The sequence below is a fragment of the Rhinopithecus bieti genome, unplaced genomic scaffold (assembly GCF_001698545.2).
Source record: "Rhinopithecus bieti isolate Rb0 unplaced genomic scaffold, ASM169854v2 scaffold_31127, whole genome shotgun sequence".
Classification (NCBI taxonomy): domain Eukaryota; kingdom Metazoa; phylum Chordata; class Mammalia; order Primates; family Cercopithecidae; genus Rhinopithecus; species Rhinopithecus bieti.
The window spans coordinates 2,102,061-2,125,793 of NW_016813970.1; the positions used below are offsets into that span (position 1 = coordinate 2,102,061).

At 42.3% G+C, this 23,733-nt stretch overlaps 1 protein-coding gene across 6 annotated transcripts in view; it reads right to left on the reverse strand.

Moving 5' to 3' along the window:
* The window catches only part of DYNC1I1 (dynein cytoplasmic 1 intermediate chain 1), a 327,551-nt gene extending 304,191 nt beyond the window's left edge, over nt 1-23,360 (reverse strand). For 5 of the 6 annotated variants that reach the window (XM_017849322.1, XM_017849319.1, XM_017849321.1 and 2 more), the window contains exon 1: nt 23,037-23,360. The gene's annotated coding sequence lies outside the window, so the exon portion shown is untranslated. Of the gene's footprint in view, nt 1-18,524; nt 18,549-23,036 lie in introns of those variants that run through there. The other variant, XM_017849318.1, reaches the window with a different exon arrangement.
* Nucleotides 23,361-23,733: the final 373 nt, after the last annotated feature.

Consider the following 23,733-nt stretch of genomic DNA (forward strand, 5'->3'; position numbering starts at 1 on the left):
TTTTACAAAAGAAAACAAAGGGTGATTTTACAGACTTCAATTATACCTAGTAGGCTTCTTCATATCACTGAGGAGTTTGCAAACCATCATCTTTGTTTACAAAGGCATTCTCAATTCATTTTACTTTTTAAAATTTAACTTTAATTTTAAAGTTCAGGGGTACGTGTGCAGGTTTGTTACATAGTTAAACTTGTGTCATGGGGGCTTGTTTTATGGATTTTATCACCAGGTATTAAGCCTAGTTCCCACTAGTTATTTTTCTTGATCCTCTCCCTACTCCCACCCTCTATCCTTCAACAGGCCCCAGTGTGTATTGTTCCCCTCTGTGCGTCTATGCCTTCTCATCATTTAGCTCCCACTTAAAAGTAAGAACATCTGGTATTTAGTTTTCTGTTCCTGCCTTAGTTTGCTAAGGATAATGGCCTCCAGCTCCATCCATGTTTCTGCAAAGGACATGATCTCATTCCTTTTTATGGCTGCATCATATTCCATGACATACGTGTACCACATTTTCTTTATCCAGTCTACCATTAATGGGCATTTAGGTTGAGTCCCTGTCTTTACGATTGCGAATAGCATTAATAGACTGCTTTAATAATTACAATTATACATGCTCATTTCAAAACAGGAACTTCAAAGATTTTATAATCCAGTACCAGCATTTTACCCATAAATATGGAAGCAGATATAGTCATACACATTTACAACCATGAAATGGAAGAGTTAAAATGGAAATGTCAGACTTCATTATTCTTGGACACTTTCATTAAATAATGCTTTCCTTCCAGTGTTTACTTATTCCAGATTTTATTAATTTTAATCCAAAGAAAGCTCTTAAACAAAAAGCCGTTATGATGGATGTTTATCAGTCTACTTCTGGTCCAATCTTGCTATCCCTCTGTATCACCACCTGGTGGCATCACATGTAAATTGCATGAGCGAGCTGACACCAGAAGGAAAAGCTTTGCCTCTGAAATTCCCATACACCTCAGCAAAGCCAATACTGGGTAGTCCCAAGCACTGCAAGAGTTTCAATTTACATAGGAAGGACCTATTTGTGTCTGTAGAGAACTACTATTTTGGAGGAAAACCTGTATCAATCCATACACACAGCTGAAACATTATGTTGATTTTTCTAGGTTCCTCTCAATCTTACTCATATTGGGTAAATTCTTGACTAGGAAATTCAGAAATTTTTCTAAAATTAAGCCTTTAGTATCACTCTTGCTGAATTTGTGAGATGTATTTAAGACTGTTGTGTCTACGTATTGTCTCTAGTCCTATTTTCGCTGTTTTATGATTCTGAGCTACCCAAATTGTACTACTTTAACTGCAACTTGAGCACTGGCAATTGCAGCACATTAAACAGGAGAGGCTCTTGAGCCCTCAGCACAGAGGCCCATTATGCTAGAGAGAAAAATCAATCCATGGGGTATCTGCCCTCTTATCTAGTTAACAGAGTAGAGATGAGAGCCCTTAAATCTTAAAGGACTCAAAAGCCACTGTCATCTTTGCCAAAAAGTTTGGAAAATTTTTGTTTAATTTCTGACTCCTATGGTGCATTCCACCAATTTAGAGATTCAGTATGCTTCTCTTTGGAAAGGGAACTGTTCCCCAATTAAGAGAATCAACCATTTTCTTAGAGTATCTTCCTTCAAGAAACACTCAGATGATATCAAGAGTCCTTAGGAAATGAGAATCTCAAGTAGAATCCTTGAAAGAGTATAAAACTAAAGATGGAATGGTTTGGACAACTAGAGAGCAGTAGTTTGGAATTGGGTCACTGGGAATTAGGGCAGAAGAGGAACCGGAAAACAGAATCAGAAGAAAGGAGACGGGAGCCCGCTGGGCACTGTCACAAGGACAACTACATGAAGAAAGAAGTGAGGCCTTGCAACAGGATCCCCAGGAAACACAACCTTAGGTCAGAACAGATAGGAAAGATAAATCATATACTTAGGCCAAGTATCAGGCAAAGAAGCCGAACAAAGAAAGCTACCATGACTGCACTTTATATAATAGGAAATTATGCGTCTGTGCACCTAGACGTTCTAAAACATTCATTGAATAGAAAGGAGCTGCTCCATCTCAAGGAGCATTCCCAAGGAGCACATGGAAAGGGGTGGATCCTCCATAGAGCATCACACAGCTTCCTTTGGAACTCACACGGTGGCTCTTCAGCATCACATTGGGCACAGAGTAGGCACTGAGTAAACATTGGCTGTTATATAAATGGGTTAAAGATGGCCCCTGGACATTGGTCCCTATGTTGTTTATTTCTTCACAGCATGCTGGGACCATTAGCTCATAACCCACTGGCATAAAACACAAATTCTCACACATCCAATCGCTTAAAATAGAGTTCAAATAGGTATATTTTTAGCCATTTAGACTCTGTGTGCAACCAACATCTGCTAGCCATAGATAATACAAATCCTGTGGCTATAGAAATAATTCTAAACTGCTGTTGCTCTTTGGAACTCTCTGACCCAGAGACTCCCCAACTTGCAGCTGAGCAACATCACCTAGACACATAGGCCCCATCTTCCATTCCCTTCTCCCCTGGGAGGTCCCTTGTCCTCTTTCACTTTGGGTGGTGGCCTCATGGTGCTGTCTTTGGAAGGTCTGCTGCGAGAGACTTCCTCTCATCCGGTCCTGTCCAAGTACCACCCAATAAAGCTGTTTTGCAGTGCTGCCATCTTGTCTTTTCCTTGGTCAGCCCCAAATCCTCAACCTCACCACACCCCACAACCAATTTTCAAGTACTCCCAATTTGACCACCTAATATTTACCAGCCTGCCCTCTTCGACCCATGTCCTTTCACATTGCACAAGGCCAGTCTTCATCATTGCTTCTGACAATTGCAGTACTCTCCTAACTCATCTTCCTCTGCTAACCTTGCTCCCTGATGATACATTCTCCACGCAGCATCAGGGTGAGCTTTCTATCACCCAAATTTGATGATGGGTACACTACCATCAGATTTGGGTGACAGAACACTGTTTAAAACACTGTTACAAAATATGTCCCAACTCCTTATCATGGGCACATAAGATGCTCTTATTTCTCACCTCTCCATCCATATATCCTTCCACTCCCTAGTTCACAATTTACTGGTGCATAGCAAGAGGATTTTTTGCCTTTGTACCTTTGCAAATTCCAGAAATGTTTTTCTCACCATGTTTAATCTGATGTCCCCTATTCATCTTTCTGTCTCAACTCAATCACATTCCCTCCAGAAAGCCTTCCTAGGGCATCCAGTGTAGAGGAGGAAAAATACCTTTTCCTTCTACTTATCTTAGGTTCACTGGCTGAGACTCCTGTAATGAAAGACAGATTAGAAGGAGAAAATCATACAAATGTATTTAATGTAAGTTTCACATGGCATGGGAAGCTTCATAAGGAAATGAAGACCCAAAGAAACAGTTAAACTTGAATGCTTTTATAGTAGGCTTCATGAAGAATGAAGAGTTGTGAGGAAAAAATTGACTGGCCAAAAAGTATTATCTAACAGTAGTAACTGGGGGAAGCATAGCCTGGTGTCTTTGTTCAGATTCCTCTCTGTATCCTGTGTTTTCAGAGATAAGGATGCACCCTTCCTCTCACATGAGCATCCTCTGACTTGCTTCAGAGAAGGGGAGGGGATGGTCAGAGAGACCTTCCTGCACATGCCATTTCTCAAATTCCTTCAGCTTAAAATATTCAATATGCCAAGGTGCTATATTTGGGGGTACCATGTCTAAACCCCAGCACAAGCCTGAGTCATGCACCCCTCACTGGTGCTGTTGGAGTACCCTGCATGTAGTTCTGCTGGAACATGTACCATAGCGCATGACTATACTCTGTGATTTTTCTCCTCCTGTTAGACTTAAAGCTCTTAAGACAGGGGCCATGTCTAATTTACTTCTGTACCTGTAGTGCCTAGCATTGAGTGCTCAATAAATGTCTCTTGAATTGCTAAACAACTATTAGAGACATTATGTCCATATTGTCCATATTTTCACTAACATTTTGAGAACTTTCCAATCATCAATAAGTTAACTCAGCATACTATGCTTTTAAATGACCAAATCAGCAAAGTTATTCCTTATTATGCAACAAATCTTTATTCCCATAGGGGATGGCGGGGGAGAGTCACTGTCTCACTCATTAGTACAAATGTGCAACAAACACATACTCCTAACATTGCCTCATCCATTCAACTATCTTTTACTAAATCACTACCATTATATATCCATTGATATAATTTTTCCTGCCTGATTTACATTTTTAATCTCTGTTTTCTGACTCTAAAAGGATTATGTAGCAAAATCCATTAATTTATAATTGACAGTCTCTATTGTTGATCTCAACCAATAAATTCAGCAGTCTTGAATTTATTGCCCCAAATTCCTTGAGGATAAATTATCATGTTGCTGGTTGGACTTTCTGTTTAACAGTGATGTAAAAATAATCTATGATTTAGAACAGAGCCATCTATTGCACTTGGAGCTGTTTTCTCTGAGTTGCTAAGATGATAAATGAACATGTCTAAAAATAAACTACTCTCAGGTAACCTGGCAGACTGATCTTTAAAATAACTGATAACAATCAAATCTTTAGACATGACTAGCTTTAGCTTTGACTCTGAATTCTTGGGCCTGCTGTATTATAAAGGAGCCAGATTCTCTGTGCAACAAAGTTAAATCAAGACGGCATAGGCCAGTAGGCCTGCCGGAAGTGGGCACTCTCTCTCGATAGAGGATGCAGGCAAATTCAAGCCATGCAGCTGTTTTTGCAATCCCTAGTGATCACAAATTTGAACTACCATGTTAAAGGAAGTTTCAATCAAGATACATTAATCACAATGAAGAAAGGAATAATTTTAATGTCAATTAATTTAAATATTATTTAATTCAGATAATAAAGTAAAATTAGATTTTCCCAAAATAAATCAGCAATACACACGCTCACAAAAAATCAATTTATTCCAATCTTCTAAAACTATAAGTTAAGAATATCTCCACATCTTAAGACCACTTAATTCTCTCTCAAATTCACTACAAAATATGTATGAATTTGTAATTAAGGCTACCTAATTTTAAGGACCACCAATCCCTGTTGGGGTCATGATGAGTGGAAAAGCACATGCAGAGAAGAGGCTTCTAAGGTAATACTCTATCCTCACAACCAAAGCAAACAACTTTGGCATGTGAAGATCCAGGATTCAAGTCTCCACAGCACACCATGCTCTTAGCCACTTAGCCACTGCATAAGCCTGTAGTTACGTTTTTGGCATCTTCTCTTGCCCCACTCTGTTGGCCATATCATCTCTATTGATTTATTCTACTTATCTTGTATTCTTTCTTCGCCATAGTCACCCACTTTATGTCAGCAGTTTTCCTTCTAATGTTTGTTCAACAGACGATAAAGAATATGACAGCTGAGGAAAACACAGTTACTAAAGATTCCATAAGTCAGTGTAGTCTGTGGTTACCACCTTGCTCACAAGAAAGCAGTGAAAGAAGGTTTCCAAAGAGTAGGTGACTCAACAAACCAGAATGGAGGAAGACCAGATCTGAGGAAGGCACAGGTGAGTGGTGCATCCCAGGCAGAGGGGGAAGCATGGACAAAGGTGGAAGGTAAGAAGAATGACCAGTTTGTGGGACAAGTAACGGGATATGGATGGAACACTGAGTACAAAACGGGGTGGAGGAAGATGAGAATGGGAAGGCAGTCAGAGACCAGATTCCAAAGACTGAGTGACCAACCATCTTAGTTTGCACAGAAATACAGAGGTACACAGGACACAGGATGTACAGTGCTAGAACAAGGAAAGTCCCAGGCAAACCTGGCCAAGTTGGTCACCCTATAGCCAAAGGTTGGCTACGCCATGCTTTAAAGGGGTCTGAACTTCTCTGTACACAGGAGGGAAACATAGAAGGATGTGAGCAAGCACAAGACCAGATAATTAATTCCTAGTGTGTAATTCACTCTACACCAGCCTTTTAAAACATGGGTTGCAACCCACCGGTGAGTTACAAAATCAAGTCAGTGGTCAAAGGCAGCCATTCCTGTGATGTAACAGATTATAATTATTAGAACGTACTGTACATGGTAAGAAACTTGTTTTGGACACATATACATACATTTACTGCTACATATACATATTGTTTATAATTGTTAGTTGCAGTTAAACTTTTGAAATATATTGAGCTACATCAATTCTTAAACTGAAAATTTTTTAATTCTAAATTAATCTCTACCTTTATCCTTTCTCAGCCAACATTTTGCATGTTATGACACCCACAGATCATGATGACATTTGCAAGGTATGTTAGGGTAAACAGAGAAAGGTGTTCACTACCACAGGACACTTACCAGGCTCTGACTACCCTGAGGGCTGCCAAGAAATTAATATTGGGTATACATGGAACCTGTGATCCATTCACAGAGCACTGGCAGGAAAGCTCTATCACAGAATGACCAAAGCAAACTCCACTCTATTTGTTTAAATCTACCAGATTTGTTGAAATCTACTTATTTCAAACATAAAATAAGTCCCTCAATACCCCAAAGTACAAACACATCAAAGTGGGTGTTCTTGAAAGAGTAATCAACTTTCCCAGCTACCTTAATATGCAGATAAGAGTGTAGAAAATCAATACTGCCTGAAATGCAGGACCATCACATATTCCCTGCAGACCATGTCAACACAAATGCTGAACGCCACTCTAGGATTTGGATATTTGCTATTTGCCCCATCAGCACAACCTTTATATACCTTTTAGAAAGCAAATACCCTTCTGAAAAGCTTGGCTGCAAATTCCCTACCCTGGCCCAGCACACAGCATTTTGTACACGAATGGATAACTCAGTGGTATGAAGCAGCATTCAGAGCAGATTTCTGAACCAGCTCTAAAAGGTTTAAACCCTTCTGATACTCATGTGTATTTTTTTTTAAATTCAAGACTTTTAAAAAAATGTAGCTAGAGCCGGTTTCAACCATCTGTCACTATGAGTGAAAATAGCATGCAGGCATGTATACATTAGCTTTTAAAGAAAACCAATTCTGGAAGAAAGAATTAAAATGGAGGAAGAATTATATCTAAATTTTCAAGACCATGCATGCTAAGGAGTCACAAAATATCCAAAATATGTAGTAATTTACATGAATACATCTATCTCCTTTTCTCCTGCTAGGATGCCCCATATTTCAGAACATTCTTTATTGAATGGTACTGCAATTATACCTTTCCCACCCAATCACAGCCTTGGGAAGTAGCAGAGTGGAGACATAAAAGTGATTTCTCTACCACCACATAATTAGTGGTAATCAACTGCAAAACCTATTACAATAGAAGGAGAACAGAGTCTTAAACCATACAAAAAGGGCACGAAGTTTTCAAGTTTTCCCCAATGTGTGCAGGGAAAAGGCGCACATTGTGCGCCTGACCAAATGTCATCGTCCTGACCAACTCACGTCACCCTTCCTGTGTGTCTGGTAGGTGAGTCACCTCAATGGTGCCAGCACGCCACCGTGAAGCACTAGCTGTGACAACTGTTCCCTGGACTCTGGCTTCATGTGCATCCAGCTTTTGATCTTCTCCACTTCAATCAAAGCAACTGCTTCCAGCTACTCAGGCCAAAAGTCTTGGAGCCATCCCTGATTTCCCTTTCCATCAAACTCCACATCCAATCTATCAGCAAATTATCTCTTCCTTCCAAACATTTCCAGGATCTGTCCACTTTTCACCACCTCCCCTGCTACCACCCTGTCTAAACCACCATCATCTGTCATCCATATTTCTGCAAGAGCCCCCTAATGGGTCTCCTCATTTCTATCTTTGCCCTCCCTTGCAGCCCATTCCACACAGCTGCTACAGTAATTCATTAAAACACAAGTCAAGTCGTGTCACTTCTCTGCAAAAAGGTCCCCAATGGCTCCCATTTCAGAGTAAAAGCCAAATTCCTTATAATGGCCTCCATAGCCCTACACAACACAATCCTATTCCTTTCCTGATCTCATCCCTAGACACGCCAGCCTACTAACTGTTCCTCAGACACATCAGGTACACACCCACCTCAGGGTCTTGGCATCTCCTTTTCCCTCTGTCTGTTATGCATTTTCCCCTACATATCTGAATGGCTTGCTTCTTCAAGACTTAGTCCAAATTTCATCTCACTGAGGTCTTATTGACAATTCTATTTAAAATAGCAAACTATTCCCCTCCCACTGTCCCTGCATTACCATCTTTTCTGCTGCCTTAAGTTTTTCTTCATTACATATGTTAGACTTAACGTTTAAGTATTTTTTGTTGTTTGTCTCTCCTTTTAGAAGTTAAGCTCCAATGAAGGCATAGATTTTGTCCATATTGTTCACTGATTATTGCCAATACTAAGGATAGTGACTGACCAGAGTAGATAATCAATATTTGATGAATGAACAAATTTGGCTTCAAAAAACGTGTCTGAGTGAACTCCTTTCCCTGTTCCTAGCCTTATGTTCTATAAAAAGTGTCAATGCTCCATTGGCTTTAGGATTCCCCTAGATCTATTTCCCCACCCTCCCTCTCAACCCTTTTGCTTTCTTTTGGTGCCCTCAATTGCTATATTATTGCCACACCTAGATTCTGCCTCCCTTCCCAGCTCTTTTGAATGTAGTAACATAATTGGACCACCTGCTTGGTTTTTCAATGCCCAGGTTACCTCTAGACTCAGCCTTTAAGATTATCCTTAATAACCTCACACTAGTCCTGTCCTAGCCATGCCTATCCCAAACCAAGGGCCCAGAAACTCAAGTTCTCAGAAGAGTTCGGAACACTGACCTATAAACAAGGGCATTTGATTCAGTGGGAAGTTAGGTTTCTCCTGGCAAAGTTAGTAAGTTGGCATTTTATGTTGGGGACCTAACATATAACATGTATTTACATTGGGTTGTATGTTTGCCCATCAGTAAGTTGCTAGAGAATGTGGGCTATCTAAAAACAATCTAACATCTAGACTCTCAAAACTAAGATTCAGACCTTAATTCTGCCTATCTATATAGCTAACTGCTGGTCCTCATCAGCTGCAATATGATAGCTGACTACAGGTAAGAATGTTGATGCTCAAGAGTGTCACCGGGTTATTTTCAGCACATGAGCATGTACCCACACACATGTCCATATATAGTCACATAACCCCAAATTCCTTTAGCAGATCAGAGCACATTTCTCCCCACTGCTCCAGTCCCTGCTGCGCAGTGACTCTTTGCAGGAATGGAGTGGTGGGGCCAAGGGGAAGGACGCTGGGATGATTTACCTTGATGGAAGGAAATGGGAAGACTACCTTGGGCTTCTGAGCAAGGTCCTCCATATGTTTCTAAAGCAGGGAGAAGCACACTAGTCAACCAAAATTTTTAATTTGCCAAGAGTCAGGAAGCCTAAGTAGTTGGCTCCACGATGCTAAATTTATCTTTATGTTAATTCAGTATAATGAGTTTTTTTACTGAGCCCCTACAAAGCACACAGTGCTGTTCTGGGTACCATGGGACTTACACAAATGATCAGTATAGAGTCTGTCTCAAAAAGCATGTAATATGGGAGGGTCTGAAAACACTAACAACATTGCAAGGGAAATGGGATACATGTGTGATAAAGGTATAACGTACTAAGGAGTGCTTGCAAGAACTGGAGCACAAAGAGGGCTTCCTAAAGGAGGAGCACTGAGAGCCAGACATTGACATGTGAGTAGGATGGGAACTGGGGATCATTTACTATGGAAGTGGCCGATGTTTGGGGAATAGCACAGTTCAATGGGACGGTAGCATATGGTCGAATGGGTTTGAGGTGGCAGGGGCGCAATGGGGAACAAGTTGGAAAGGGGAATGTTTGGTGCCACACTCTCAGGACATAACTGACCCAGGGCTATTTTTTTCTGCCCTTTGGTCCTGCCCTGCTTCAGAAGAAAGTGATTTATTTTTAGAACACATAAAAGTCTTGAAAAAATATCAAGAATTTCCATGTTAAACCAATTCAGTCTATTTAAATCTGCTAATCAAGGCAAACTACTGGAATTAACACTTTTCTTTCATATTACACTTTTGCTGTATAGAATGAAAGAGTGAGAAATTAAGTGTCCAAAATAGATATCTTAGCATTTGCGATACATATATTTATATATATATTAAGCTCCAATGAAGGCATAGATTTTGTTAATTATATACAATGTATATGTATATGGTATTGGGGTTTCTGGCATATAACTTTGAAATGACATATTTGTCTACTCTCTGTTTTGGGGAAGGAGGATCAGATTATAAAAAACCATCAGAGTACATTAGGAGATTACTGAGTGAATGAATGAATAAAGGATTTGGTGAAAGAATGAGCCATCAAACACATGGTGGCTTGGTCAATTTGGAATTAAGTTAGCAACATTTCTTGGTTTTTGTTTGCTTGTTTGTTTGTTTGAGATACAGTCTCACTGTGTTGCCCAGGCTGGAGTGCAGTGGTGCGATCTTGGCTCACTGCAACCTCTGCCTCCCAGATTCAAGTGATCCTCCCACCTCAGCCTCCCGAGTAGCTGGGACCACAGATGCGCATCACCACGCCTGGCTAATTTTGTGTATTTTTTGATAGAGACGGGGTTTTACCATGTTGTCCAGGCTAGTCTCGAACTCCTGAGCTCAAGTAATCTACCCGCCTTAGCCTGGGATTACAGGCATGAGCCACTGCTCCAGACCTATTTGTTTTTAATGGTTGTCACTGGCTGTTAAACTCCCTGAAGTTACTATAACCCTCCCATTGTCTGGCAGGAAGAATTTATAAATGTTTGTTGAAGGCACAGATGAATGAGTGTTACAATTTAAACAGTCCCATGGAAAGGAAATAGGCAAAAGTTGTTACATTTTCCCAATTTGGCACCTGCCCCCTTGTTTATGCTGGCCCCAGGTGAATGGCAGAACCTGGCCAAAAGAAAGAATAATACAAAGTTCTGTCTCATTACAAAGGATCAGAGATTCTTAAATTTTGAGGAAAATTATGTAGAGATTACCAGAGCTTCTCTGACCTCTCACTGATAAGTCTGTTCACAGACAATGTTCACAGGAGGTGACATGCTTGAACTTCCCTAGGCATTGGGAAGTTCACTACCTCACAGACAGCCCAGCCCATTTTTTGAACAGCTTGAACCAATTAAGGGTTCTCTATTACATGGATATTAACTCTGTTTTTTACAAGAAGTTTGGGCTACAGCAGATAAGTATCCTCAAAGCTATTTGCCAAAGACAGTCTTCATGCCCACCCCTTCGCCCACTTACAGCCCACAAGCTCTGCAGCGTCACCTCAAGTTGCCCCCACTTTGCATTCAAGGAGTGGGTGGGGAAGGCAAAGAAAAAACAGAGGAGAGAGAAGGTGAGCATTACCAAGATGAGCCTCACAGGCTCCCCTCCATCGTACCCAGACTCTAGCTCGTCAATCCTTTGCTATGGCACTGGTCCCAACCACATGGACCTTTTAACGTTCTGGAATCAAACAAGTAGAATGCCTCCATGATTCAGTCACAATTTATTTATACCACATTAAATTTTAATTTAATTTAACATGACTTTGAAGTGCTGGGGTGGGAATAGGGGAGCTAGGAAATGTACCTCCAATAGACCTGAATTACCAGATCTATCAGAATAGAAGCCAGATTGACACTCTAGAGCTCTCTAGACTATACGGTTGTCTCTCAGACTAGGGAAAATACTGACCGAACATCTGACCCTGAAACACTCCCACGACCCGAATTCAGGAAGGCAAGCCTTCCAGAATCCCAGGAATTACTAAGCCCACATCCATTTGGGGCCCAGACACCCAAGAGGTGGTACATTTCAGGAAATCAATGTTTGTACTAAGCATATCGAAATGATCCAAGGGGAAAAAATTAAATCCTGAAAGAAATGGAAAATTAAATGGGATTTATTCTTTCAAACCACAGCACAACACTAGGAAGTGGATGCTATTATTATGAATCCTATTTTACAGAGGAAGAAAATTAGGTACACGGAAGCAAAGTAACTTGTCAAGATTGCATAGCTCGTAAATGGTGAAACTCAGCTTTGAATCTTATTTCCAGAGGTCATGTTCTTATACTACCTCTTAATCATAATCACTGTTTTAATTTTTTCTGTGATCAAATCAGGTCCAAAAACAAAAGAGGAGGATGAATGTAAAACATTAATTGAAATGTTTTTGTCTGGGTAACACTGATGTCTGGTCAGTCTGCAAATTGAAAGAAGTGATTACTCACTTAATTATTAATCACTCCCCTTATTGAATCCCCATTGTACTTTGTTATATCTCTGAGGCATTTATCCCATTTTAACATACGTGATAATCATTTGATATGTGATAACATATAACCACATTGTAGGTAATTAATTATTCTATTTTTCCCCCATTAGACATTGGCCCCTACGATCTGTACTTTCTTCATTTTCATGTGCCCACCAAGCACTCAGTCTTACTCAGGGCTGGCATTCCATAAGTTCTAAATGAATATTCTTGACTATAATTGAAGGAAGCTAATTTTCACCCCATATATATTTCCTTTATTCATTATCAGTAAGATTAATATTTGTAAGCTCAGTTTTCTGGGAACCTGTTATTCCTTATGATGCTAAAATCATGCAAATGCATTTTATATTTTAATGGGCATTCGTTCAGGTGTTAGTGATATGGACAGGAAGCAAGGAAATACTGGGTAGAAGAGGGTGGTTCCTCAGCAAAGGCTCCACCCTCAAGCCTGGAAACCCATGGCCCTAAATGGGAACAGGCATTGCTGTTTTCATATACAAATGTCGCCTTTTCTAAAACCACTCTGGCCTGCCACACCCCCATCCTGTACCCACAAAAACCCCAAACCCCAGGATCCATGAGCAGAAGAGTGGCAGAGCAGCAGAAAGGAGTGGCAGAGAAGGAGAGAAGAGAAGGGGCATCTGAATATCGAGATGAGTTCGGCTGGGGAAGGTCAGAGAGGTGATTGGCCACAGGATGGCTGAACTCCAGGGTAAGATCATCTTCCCACTCCATCCCCTTTCCAGCTGCCCATCCATCCCACTGAGAGCAACCTCCACCACTCAATAAAACCACTGTGCTCACCATCCTTCAAGTCCATGTGTGACCTGATTCTTCCTGGACGCCGGACAAGGATGCAGGTACCAAGAGGGCAGAGTGTAAAAGGCTGTCACCCTGACTCTCCACGAGTTGGTTTAATACTTAGCCATCCACAGACATTAACTGCTAAAAGAGCATTAATTATAACACATCCTTCCATGCTACCATGGGGCTGGGGCCCAAAAGCATTCATCCTGGCTCCTGCACCTGCCTGTCTGCATGCTCCCCATCCCATACAGGGTTTGAGCATGCAGTGGCTGAGCAAATGAGTGACCCCTGTTGCCAGTCCCACAAAAGGCTCAGGAAACTCTCCCAATTCACTTGTAGAGTTGGTGGCTGAAACCACTACATATGTGGTTACATATCAATCAGTGTCCCTAGGGGTGCCCCATAGAGACTGCAGTTATTAGCAGGAATAGGCAGACCTCATGTAAGTCCCTCCCTTCCACGGTTATTTGAGTTTATTACAAAAATTTCAGTTCCCCTCCCGTAGGACTACACTTAACAATGCCATTGTAGTCAGGCATGGCCGCCCAACTGGTTTTGGCTAATGAAACATGAGTAGAGGTGTCATATGTCACTTCCAGGAGGTTTAATATGCAGTATGCAATCTACCACAGGGATTGTAGAAGCATATATCAAGATGAAGCCTCATGCAGCATGGGCCTCTGAGTGAACATGATGAACACAGCCCCTTGTTGACCCACACTGGACATGTAACATGGCCAAGAAAATTTTTTTGTTGTGTTACTCCACTGAGGTTTGGCAGTTATTTGTTACTGCATCATGATACAGTCTAGCCTGATCAAATCCACCCCAATGAGTCAGAATTCTTGTTACTTTTCACCTTCCTTGACAGCGTTGACATCTTCAAGCACCCCTCCTTTACCACCTCCAACTTAAAGTGCTATGGAATGCCCCACGAGGAGGGTGTAAAGAATAAGAAAGTACTAAATGTCATTAAAAACCACAGTCTCCAGAGCATGCGCCCTGGTTGAAGCAACGTTCTGTATTTTCCTCCAGAGAGTTTAGAAAACACTTTTTCCATGTGCTGCCCAGATCTGCCCTTTCGGCATTTGGGAAGGTAGCGGTGGTGTTGACAATGTTATAGGGTGATGTTTCCAGTACCCTGACCCACCGTCAAAAATAAACTTTTGCCCAATTTACCGAGAAAAAATGGCTCAGTCAGGGCAGACTATACCAGGGAAAGGGAGCACTCAAAGAGAGTATATCTTCCTCCTCCTCAACGATAGTTTTGTAATCAACTTTTCTATCTACTTTAAAGTCTGTAATTTACTGTCTTAGAATTTTTTGAACTCACATTTCTTCATTTTAAAAACAAGGGATTCTCAAGGGAAATGAGCACAGTCCCCTGGCTTTAAATTCTCTGGCATAAGATATGGGATTTCACCCTTGCTTGATATGCCAATTACTTTTCAGCAGCATTTGACAAATATTAAAAAGCTTAAAATAGGAGGCAAGAAAATGTGTAAATATTCAAACCCCCAAATCTGGCCTTTTACAACGTCCCTGGGTGGTCCGTATTTGCATTGGGAGATTTAGTTTGGCATTTTTAACTTACCCAAATAGATTCTCATTTTCCTCTAAGCCTGAAGGCATTCAAAGAGGGAGGATCCTCTTTCTGAATCAGCTGTAACCTATACCTTCTGAAAGCGAACAAAGTCACACTTTTCAAGAAAACAGGCAGAGAAAGGTGTTTTTTTTTTCTTTTGTTATTCTTTCTTCCACAAAATACACACCAATTCCCACAACCTCTTGCTATATTGATACTAACGGGCAGATGGTGAAACAGGAGACGCACCGTCATTTTAAAAGGGGACATTGTGTCAAAACACACATTCCCCACAGAGCCTGCTTCCTTTTCCGTCATCCAAACCCACCAACTGACATTCCACAAGTTGGTTCTGAGACAGAGTCTCAGGGTCATCCCCTGCACTCAGGCTCCTTTTAACATTCAACAACTTGATAAACATTTAGAGGCTTCCACATGGTGTGCTATAGGATCTAAAACTGCATTCAGAAGGAGAGGACTTCATTCCATTTCAATGAGTGAAGTCTTCATCTTGACAAAGAAATGTGTACTATTTCAGGTCAGAGTAGACAATCTAGCATGTATTCTAAACGGGAAAGTGAGGCTGGGTGTGGTGGCTCACACCTGTAATCCCAGCACTTTGGGAGATCGAGGTGGGCAGATCACGAGGTCAGGAGATCAAGACCATCCTGGATAACATGGTGAAACCCTGTCTCTACTAAAAATACAAAAAATTAGCTGGGTGTGGTGGCAGGCGCCTGTGGTCCCAGCTACTGAGGAAGGTGAGGCAGGACAATGGCGTGAACCCAGGAGGCAGAGCTTACAGTGAGCCGAGATCACACCACTGCACTCCAGCCTGGGTGACAGAGCGAGACTCCGTCTCAAAAAAAAAAGGGAAAGTGATTGTAGGCAAAGGATGTATAATGTTGTGTCATCATTTATTCACTAGAGTGAATGAATATTTCATTTATTCAATGAAAATATACTCATTACTTGGCTTCACTCTGGACATTAGAATAAAATATAAACCTGGTAAGGAATCAAAATGTCCCTTCTACCAGAAAGAAGCCAATGTACTGGACTGCTCACTGGACAGTGTCAGACCAAAGCCAGACCAAAAGGATTAGCCTAAGGGGTTCAAAAAGGAAAACATCAGATTCAAACCATGCTGCCTGTCATTTCTTCAATGAAATATTGTCCTCCTTAAGACTCCCCTTCCCCCAGCAGAAATGCTCTGCATGATCCTGATTCAGGAAGGCAAGGCTTCCAGGATTCTAAGCATTACCAAACACACATTCATCTTGGGCACAGACACACAATGGGTGCTACATTTCGGGAAGTGAATGTTTTTACTAAACACATTAAAATGCTCCAAGGGGAAAAAGAACTCAGTCTTAAAAGAAAAGGAATATTAAGTAGGATTTATTCTGGCTAATATTTCAGGTCAACAAAAGCTTGTTGAGTATTCACCATGTGTAAGGTTCTCTGCTGGAAGACACAATGATGTCTGAAGGAGCCTAAAGTCTAGAAGAAAGACGTATGTCAATGAGTAAATTTAAATCAAGACAATTTTTTTGTTTTAAAAAAATAAAGCATACCTTTGGTTCAAAGGAAGGCAAGATCACACACATCCCAGATAAACTAGAGAGTGACATAACTGTTGTTTGATAATAAAAAGAATCATCCATGTATTTAGCATGTACCATGTGCTGGGACCTGTACACTCATTGTCTGCAATCCTCACAATAACTTTGCAAGCCAGGCATCATTGTCCCCATTTTACAGATGAAGAAACTGAGGCTCACACAGGCAGTAAGTGGGATATCTGGCCTCTTCTTCTCATTACTTTATGCTGCCTCTTACATGCTCTTAGATGTTGTGCTTTTTGCTATCTTGTAAAGACCAAAAAAAATGAGTTAAATTATTAAACAGGGAAGATTTCGATGAGAAAACTAGAACTTCTAAAGCAGAGTTTCATAACCTCAGCATCATTGACATTTTGGGTCAGATAATTCTTTGTTGTGGAGGCTGTCTTGTGCTTTGTGGCATGTTCAGCAGCAGTCCCAACCTCTACCCACTAGATGCCAGCCCTTCTCCCCAGCTGAGATAATAAAAAATGTCTCCAGACATTGCCAAATATCCCCTGGAGAAGACAATTGCTCCTGGCTAAGAACCACTGATCTAAAAACTTGCTGGGGCCAGGTGCAGTGGCTCATGCCTGTAATCCCAACACTTAGAAGGCTGAGGGAGGAGGACTGCTGGAAGCCACAAGTTCAAGACCAGCCTGGGCAACACAGCAAGACTCCATCCCTATGAAAAAAAAAAAAATTTAACTAGCTGGTGTGGTGGGACATGCCTGTAGTCCCAGTTACTTGGAAGGATGAGTTGGGAGAATTGCTTGAGCCCAGGAGTTGGAGTTGCAGTGAGTTATGATCATGCCACTGCACTCCAGCCTAAGCAACAGAGTAAGACCCTGTTTGTAAATAAATAAATAAAACTAAAAAGAAAAGAAAGCACTGGAATGAGCCCATCTTGTACTGAAAATCATTAAATAGAAGAAAGATGAAAGACAGCTATCCCGTCACCTCTACTTGAGAGCAGAAAATGGGACCAGCCTCTGAAAACATCCCATTGTGAAAAGAGCGTCTTCCCATACATTTTAAATTGAAGTTGGTATTTAGATTTTAATTGGATTCAAAGAACGATGTCACGGTTTTATTTTTAACTGTCAAAGTTTACAACATTCTGAAAATCACATTAATTGTGATTCTATAAATTTATGATGAAAAGCATTAGATGTAACCTAAAATGTGTGGAGATGATGGAGCCGCAGAATTTTTTTAAATTCTTGAGGGATTATAAAAGAGAAAAAAAAATGTTGGAAGAGCACTGAGTTAAAGCATAATGAAGCACACTGGAACTGTTACCAGGCAGGTCTGTTGATCAAGTACAATCATCCTCTATAGTGCTTGAGATTCATTTTTTTTTTTTTTTTTTTTTTTTTGCGACGGAGTCTTGCTCTGCTGCCCAGGCTGGAGTGCAGTGGCCGGATCTCAGCTCACTGCAAGCTCCGCCTCCTGGGTTTACGCCATTCTCCTGCCTTAGCCTCCCGAGTAGCTGGGACTACAGGCGCTCACCACCTCGCCCAGCTAGTTTTTTGTATTTTTAGTAGAGATGGGGTTTCACTGTGTTAGCCAGGATGGTCTCGATCTCCTGACCTCGTGATTCGCCCGGCTAATTTTTTGTATTTTTAGTAGAGATGGGGTTTCACCGTGTTAGCCAGGATGGTCTTGATCTCCTGACCTTGTGATCCGCCCACCTCGGCCTCCCAAAGTGCTGGGATTACAGGCGTGAGCCAGAGATTCATTATTTTTATTATGAATGCCCTCAACTCTGACTGAAATTTCTGCTTTGTGTGTTTGCCACATTGATGGCATCAGCTGTTCTGTACCCCCAAAATGAAACCGTGGGTTGTTCTATGCGATCATAGCAAGAATATAGGTAAGTGGAAAACTGTTAGGGCGTAAGTAATAATTTGGAAGCAAGAACAGCTGCTTAAGAGGATTTCAAGACTGATATGAATTGAAAACTAAAGAGCACATAAGTCATCTGGTAAGCAGTGGCCCTCCCAGGATTTAGGAGTGAGTCAGTGTTCCGGATCATGACACAGCTGCTACATCAGGGAAGCCCGAGAGGACAGAACAGCCTTAAAGAAAATTCATCTTTGCAATGATTAAAGTTTTGATTTGCAGTTACCCCTGCAAGATAGTTTTCAGGTGGGGGCTGCTGTGCATTTGGTACTTAGCAAGACACCTGGTGACAGGGGAAGCAAATGTGGAGCTTCAACTCACCTTAAGTAAAGCAGGGCTTGCTTTTCTTCTGCCACATTGGGAGACATATTACTTGTTGTTATTCCTTTGATAACACTTTTAAGCTTTTCTTATCAGTGTGTGAACGTATTTCTTGAGGGACTCTTAGTCCTGCGACAATAAAAAGCTACACTAAACAATACTTTTTTTGGTATCCCACACAGGCAAACAATGAGCTATAGTAGGAAGAGAAGAAGCAGACTTTGGAATCAGGCCGACCTGCATTTCAAATCCAGCCCTTCCACTATCTGGCTCCATGTGACCTTGACCAAGTGACTTAATCCTTCCAAGCATCTCCTTGTTTGTCAAAGAAAGAGAAAAATGTCCACCTTAGAGGGATGCTGGGATGATTCAACGAACTAACACATCTGTAAAGCACTGACTGTGCACAGGGGAGGTGCTCAATGAATGACAAGCTGAGCTAGGACTGCCTGCCATGCCTGGAGGCCTGACTCAGTTGCAGGCCTGACTCACTGTCAGTTGATGTTTGCTGTACCTGCCACCTGGACTCCTGGTGAAATGCCAAAAAATGTCCTGATAGCCAAGAACATTTTATTTTTTGGCTGCCACTGGTAGGATAGTTTGGCTTTGTCTTCGATACATTTCAGCAGAGTGACCTCTGCTCCTCTCCCCTTTTTTAAACAGCATATGTAAACCAGTGATTCTTCATGTATTTTTAGTTAGCAATATCCCCATTTTTTTTCCCTAGAAAACTGCATTTATGCACAAATGCATGAAAATTTGCATCAATTTTAGTGGGTTCATTGACCATCTGAAAACCATTCATATGCCTCCCTTTTACAGTATCTATGGGTTGTTGTTTAAGAAGGTTCCTCCAACAAAGAATCAAGGATGTTTTATGAGTATGTGAGCTCATGAGGATTAGCACCTAGGCAGTGGTATCTATGTTACAATGGAAACTTCACTCTGAGATTCTGGGGCCAGGCCTCACGCAGAGAGGAATCAAGGAACACAAGTCCAGGATATTGATGAAAAGTGTCTGTGAACAGGAATAATTTTTTTTTTTTTAAAAAAGACAGGGTCTTGCTCTGTCACCCAGGCTGGAGTGCAGTGGTGCAATCTTGTCTCACTGCAACCTCCACCTCCTGGGTTCAAGTGATTGTCCTGCCTCAGCCTCCCGAGTAGCTGGAATTACAGGCACGAGCCTCCAGCCTGGTCTCTAACTCCTGACCTCAAGTGACTGGCCTGCCTCGGCTTCCCAGAGTGCTGAGATTACAGGTGTGAGCCACTGTGCCCAGCCAAGAGGAATAACTTTTACATGGACCTGGTCAAGGATTTATACATTGCAAAGAAGAAAAATGAGAGTTGAATTAACTTGAGTTAATTCTCAAAAAAAGTCAACTCTAGAAGCTCCTAGTCCCAGCAAAGTTCCCAAGAGAATATATGTTCTCACATGCTCTAGGGAATGTAGAAGCCACAAAGGTTTCTAGTAAAAGAGATCCCTGATTAAGGTAGCAACTATTTACACAGCATTTGAGATCCACAAAGTTTAATAGCTAATTTCATTAAGGAGACAAAAACAATGCCATATATTATTTTAAGGGGCCATGGGTCTACTTTGAGTGTGCATATATTATTCACAGTTACCAATCAACTGGCAAAAAGTGTGGCTATACTTGTGGCTTTAAGAAAATAACAATGGATCACCCTGAAATTGGACAGCAAACCTGAAAGAAACAGACATACACTGTCTTTTTTGCCTCTCACACAGCACAATAGCCAAAATGGATGGGTCCTATTTTTAGAGTCTTTGGAGAGACCTTATTTGAATCCTACCTCTGCCATTTATTAAATGACATTGAGTATGCCATTTAATTCATTTAATTATTTGTAAAATATGGATAATAATGTCTACTTCATAGGATTAATATAAGAATTAAAATGAGATAACATAAGAGAAGAGCTTGGTATTCAATATATGAAAATTAACCACTGTAACTGTTTTATAGTATGGAAGAGAGAGGTTAAAACTCCCGGCCTGGAGTCAGGCCTTGATTCAAATGCTGCCTTGCTCAACTTAGTAGTCGAGCATAAGTTACTTGACAGCTTACAGCTGTGTGTCTTAGTTTCCTCATCTGTAAAACAGGATTACAAACAATATCTGCCTCATAAGATTTTTGCGATGTTTAAATAAGTTAACACCTGTGAAAGTATTTTAAAATGCAATGCCTGGTAAAATGCTCAATATATTTTAGCTATTGTTATCAATCTTTGTTTCATTTGGTGGAACAAAGTGCAGGGAGAATAAAGTAATGAAGGAATATATTTGTTTGAAACAGATTTTGAAACAGATGCATGTGACCTTTTCATTTGATGCTACATTAAACAACAAAGAAACTGGAGAAAATGGTAACAGGGTGAAGCCTGTGCACACTGTCTGTACTAAGAGGAGTACCTAGATTTCAGATTTGGCATGCATTTTACAAGACCATTTTACATGGTCTACATCGCTGTTTTGAGTATGGACAGAGCAGCACCCAGGCTGGATCCTTGACTCAGCACTGTCATCAAAGGCAAGGCTCATTTATTAAATGTAGACTCGGGAAGGAGTGTTTTTGGAAGCAGAGGGATTGGGAAGAAAGATCCTAGAGCCTTCTCTGAGATATAAAACATGGTGACTGAAATGCCAAGTGACTTCCTCTTACTCTCTTTGAAGTTAGTCAGAAACTGAAGACCATGAACCGCTATTCTAAGAACTCTGCCCCTTCTCCTGCGGGTCGAGTTTATTTTCTCTGCCCATATCCCTACTGGTGATTTTATCTAAAGCTTTAACAGTAAAACAACCATGCATGTTTTCAGTAGCAAAGAGGGAGGAAAGGCTGGGGGGTGGGGAATGGCTGCAAGCCACTCCCTCCTCCTCCAGGGGACTGTACACCAGAGGCTGCAGCATCTCAGAGGTCCAAAGAGGGAGGAAGCAAGTGCATTTGTATCTGAGGCCTGAGACAAGGAAGAAAAAGTAAAATGCTTAGATGCTGTGGGCCAGAAACAGGGCTAAGAGCTTGACAGGCTGGAAAATCCTGCATTCGACCCCCAACTGTATTCTAAAAACTTCCCAAGTACGGTGCTAGAAGTTTTAAGAGGAATGGGTCTTGGAGCACTGGATCCTCAGACCTGAACAAATATTCAAGAGTTGGTTCCTATGAAGAGAACATCTGGTGACTCAGTGGCAGGTGTTTCAGATTTTATTTTATTGAGAAATATGATCAAAAGAGCTGAGTTTGGACCCCTTTTTCCACACCAAACCTTTCTGAACAAACGGCATTGTAAATAATTAGAGGTAGTATTACATTCTCACCAGTACCCTCAGCTTGCAAATTGCACTGAATATTCCCTTTTCAAATTTACTAACACTGATCAACATATATCTCTCTAATTTCCACAATTAAAGTATGTACACACACTGTTACTTGTATCTGTGTTAACATCAGGCATTGGGTTGTCACCTGCAGTTGCCTATGCCTTACTGTTAGCTGTTCTTTTTGCTAATCTGGAATGTTTGGAAGCAATTTTTCACGACTCTGAACTACAGTAGGTCTACAATGCCCACTTGAAAGGCATTCCAAGCAAGAAAATGGCTGGCTACTTGTTCCTGCCCCTTACCTAGGATTAGTAGAGGCCAGAATAGCGAATATATTCCATCTTCTGCATGTTGTTGAGTCTCTGATCTCCTATGTAATTTCCTGTCCTGATCCTTGGCTTCTGTTTAATCTTATTAGCCAAGGTACAAGTCATGAGACTCCCGCACACTCAGTTCCCATCAGCGCTGCCAGGATCACTGCCCTTATGATGACGACGCACGGATTTATAAGGCCAGAGCGATTCCGAGTGGGAGCGGGGGAAGGAGAGCCAGGCGGCCGGGAAGGTGTTTACCAAAACATCATCCCTCCCCACACTTTTTCCGCAGCAGAGAGAAACTAGCATCTTCTCGCTTTGAAGTGTTTAATCAATGCCCTGCTGGAAGTGAATTCGCTCCCTCCGACTTGGAGGGTAGTGACAGCATCTAAGAGCTTTGCAGACAGCTCCAAATGTAATCAAACAGCATCCTTTCCCCTCCCTCTGCAGCTTCCCCCCTCCTCCGGGGGCAGCCAGCCGGTGGCCCAGAGGGATGCAGATTTCAACGCAGCTCGCCCTCTACTCCCCCGGGAAGACTGAGGCGGGGCGCACTGGGACGCCCCTCCCAGCCCACAAGGTGGGCGACCAGGTGGTGACACCACGACCCTTCCTTCTCTGCCCTAGTCTCTCGGCTCTGCCGAGAGCGGGATGCCACTGGGGGGCTTTGGCCGCCTTCGGGCTCAGCGGAGCACGCAGGAGCCTGGGCAGGGAGCAAGGGCAAGGGTCCGGCTGCGGCTGCAGGGGCCTCGGCTCCAGCCTAGTTCCCAGCGCAGACGACACCGGCGTGGGGAGGGTTGGGAGGGCTGGGGAGAGGTACGGAGGCGGCGGTCCGGGGAACGGCGACATCCCGCTCCAGTTTACCTGGACGCGCTCGGCAGCGGCGGAACTGGGCTCCCCGAGCCGGCGGCGGCTCCTGGGCGGCGGCAGCGTTGGCGCAGGCGACTCCCGAAGGTGGCGGGGCCGGCGCGGGCAGGATGTGCTGTCTCACGCTGCGCCGGCCGCTCCGCTCGCGCTCCTCCGGGAGCTATCACTTCCTCTCTCCCAGAGCCTGACACTGACAGCTCCCCGGAGCACCCAGTCTGCGGGGCTCGCCCCGCCCCCTGCCCACGCCCTCCACGCCCGCGCCCCTCCTGCGGGAGGGCCTCCGCTCCGCGTCTACCGCGCCCGGTCTCGCCAGGAGGGGGTGGCGCGGGTCCGGAGGCTGGTGGCGAGCAGGGGACCTGGAAAGGTCAATTCGTCTATCCCTCTGCCGTCGGCAGGACTTAGACCTAAGTTGCTGCAAAGAGAAGAGCTTCAATAATCTGGGAGCTCCTGCTGAAATGCCACCATTGAACAACTTTCACTCCCAGGCAACAACACTTCTAAAGGTCATTTAAATAGAAATAAAGAAAGCTCAGATCTACCTGTTGTACACAATGACTTATAGGTCTGATTGATCCCAATTTTCCTAGAAGAAAAAAGAATTAAGTGTGTGTGTGTGTGTTGTGTGTGTATGTGTGTAGCTTGCCTTCACATTGCTTCTTAAAGTCCCAGTTTTTAAAAATCTCGGTAACTAACC